The sequence below is a fragment of the Oratosquilla oratoria genome, chromosome 12, assembly GCF_046742065.1.
Source record: "Oratosquilla oratoria isolate Oo_2021 chromosome 12, ASM4674206v1, whole genome shotgun sequence".
Classification (NCBI taxonomy): Eukaryota; Metazoa; Arthropoda; class Malacostraca; order Stomatopoda; family Squillidae; genus Oratosquilla; species Oratosquilla oratoria.
Genome location: NC_134788.1, coordinates 13,645,874 through 13,648,373, shown reverse-complemented (window position 1 = coordinate 13,648,373; position 2,500 = coordinate 13,645,874).

Sequence of the window (2,500 nt, the reverse complement as noted above, 5' to 3'; positions counted from 1 at the left end):
TTCTCAATGGTTGTCTCTTCTTGCCCTCCCTCCCTCCCCCTTCCCTCCCTCTTCCCTCCCTCCCTCCCTCTCCCTCCTCCTCCTCCTCCTCCTCCTCCTCCCTCCCTCCCTCCTCCTCCCCTCCTCCGCCTTCGCCTCTCTCTCTCTCCCTCCTCCTCCCCTCCTCCCTCACTCCCTCCTCCTTCTCCTCCTCCTCTCGTCCCTCTCCTTCCTCACGTCACTCCCCCTCCCTCCTCCTCCTCCTTCTCCACCTCAGCCCTGGAGGTATGTGCATGGAGGACAAGAACAACAAGAACAAGAACAAGAACAAGAACAAGAACAACAAAAGCAGCAGCAGCAGCAGCTCCTCCTCCTCCTCCTCCTCCATCTCCTCAACCGTCGGGGGTGGGGGGTGGGGGTGGGGGGTTGGAGGGATACAAGAAGTGGCACTGACTCACTGACTGACTCACCGCCGGGGGCCGAGTGGGAGGGACATGGTGAAGAAGTGAGTGCATGGATGGATGGATGGATGGATGGATGGCGAGCGCCCTGAGGCGGCGGCAGCCGTCGGGGAGAGAGGGAAGGCCCCGTTGGGTGCTCGTTAAGGGAGACCACCTTCCGGTGCCAGGTGGACGCAGAATGATGTCCGCCTTCATGTCCTTCGGGCAGTAGTTCGGCACCTGTAGTAGCAGGTAGCAGGAACAGGTGTCAGTAGGTGCGGGAATCTACGTGTGTACACGTGCGTGTGTACGTGTGTGTGTACGTGTGCGTGTTTACCTAGTTGTAGTATGCACGAAATGGGGAAACGTGTGTGTGTGTGTGTGTGTGTGTGTGTGTGTGTGTGTGTGTGTGTGTGTGTGTGTGTGTGTGTGTGTGTGTGTGTGTGTGTGTGTGTGTATGTGTGTGTGTGTGTGGGTGTGTGTGTGTGTTTATGTGTGTGTACGTGTGTGGCCTTAAACACTAAGGAAATACCCGTAAATGTTTATATACAAAAGGTACTGATATTGACATATGTATATATATATACACTACTTATATCCATGAACACACACACACGCGCACATACATGCGCACACGCATATACATACGCACACAAATAAACAATCAAATCAGTAAATCATTGAATAAACATAAAAACATGTCAATCAATCAATCAATCAATCCATCTACCAGACATTATCAGAAGGTCAATAATAATCTCCTTACTGAGCATCAAATAGCCTCTGATCGTCTCTTTACGGAGCATCAAATGCCCTCTGATCACCTCCTTACGGGGCATCAAATAGCCTCTGATCCTCTCCTTAGGGGGCACCAAAAACCCTCTGATCATCTCCTTACGGAGCCTCAAATAGCCTCTGATAGAACATCGAATACCCCTCGTTTCCTCCTCTCATCCTCGACACAATCCAATTCTTCCTCAGAGTGGTCAACAACGCATGGAATAGACTCACAGTGACCTTGATGTAGTTAGTTAGTGAGCGCTGAAACTAAAACCGGTTCTTTTATTGAGAGAAGATGACATCATAACTTTATGGACGACAGGTGGGAAGGGACATGGAACTGCCTAGTATAGGCCTTATGGTCTCTTAGAGTCTCCTCCATTCTTGTGTTCTTCTGTTCTTCTTAAGAGTGCATCCAAACCTTATGTTTTTCATATACTCGTTAAGTATTTGTATCTGTACGTTCTTTATTTCTCAGTTGTTGTTGTTTTTTTATTATTTGTATTATATATCGCCAGAACCAATTATGTCGATATACATTTTTTTAGTATATTATCTGTTTATTATTTCGTTTTTCTTTTTCTTTTTTTTCTATTTTTTCCCAATTCATTGTGGGCCAGAAAGTATTTTTGTCGATTTATTTCTTCGATATTGTGATCCGTGACGATTTACTTTCATCCTTTCAACTTAGTCTGACTCGGAGCTCACACATCCATCTGGATTTCCTTCAATATTTTTTCCGCTTCTTCCATCGTCGACTTTTGTCCGTCGATTCAACTTTGACATGGATCGACCTAAGGGGTTATCACACTGGGCTGTTTTTCCTCAAACTTTTCCTTCCTCCAGCTGCATATCATCAGATTCCTTCCCAAAAAGCTGCTGCTACGGGCTGCTGCAGATCTGCTCCAACTGTCGGAGGGAAAATAGTCCAGTGTGATCATGATGCCTTTACATTAGGTCGGAGGAAAAATAGCCCAGTGTGATAATGCCTTTACATTGAGTTTAACCCATTAAACTCCGATGACAAGATGTCTTGTCATTTGGTCAAATAAAACAAAAAATCATAAAACACCAAAATGTTTGATCAAACACCAGAAAAATATGACGTCAGTCCTCCTCGCTTCGCTCGCTCGCGAGCGAAGCGAGGAGGACTGACGTCATATTTTTCTGGTGTTTGATCAAACATTTTGGTGTTTTATGATTTTTTGTTTTATTTGACCAAATGACAAGACATCTTGTCATCGGAGTTTAATGGGTTAAGGAAAAAGTAGCCCTTTGTGTGATTGTAGTAATCAATAATC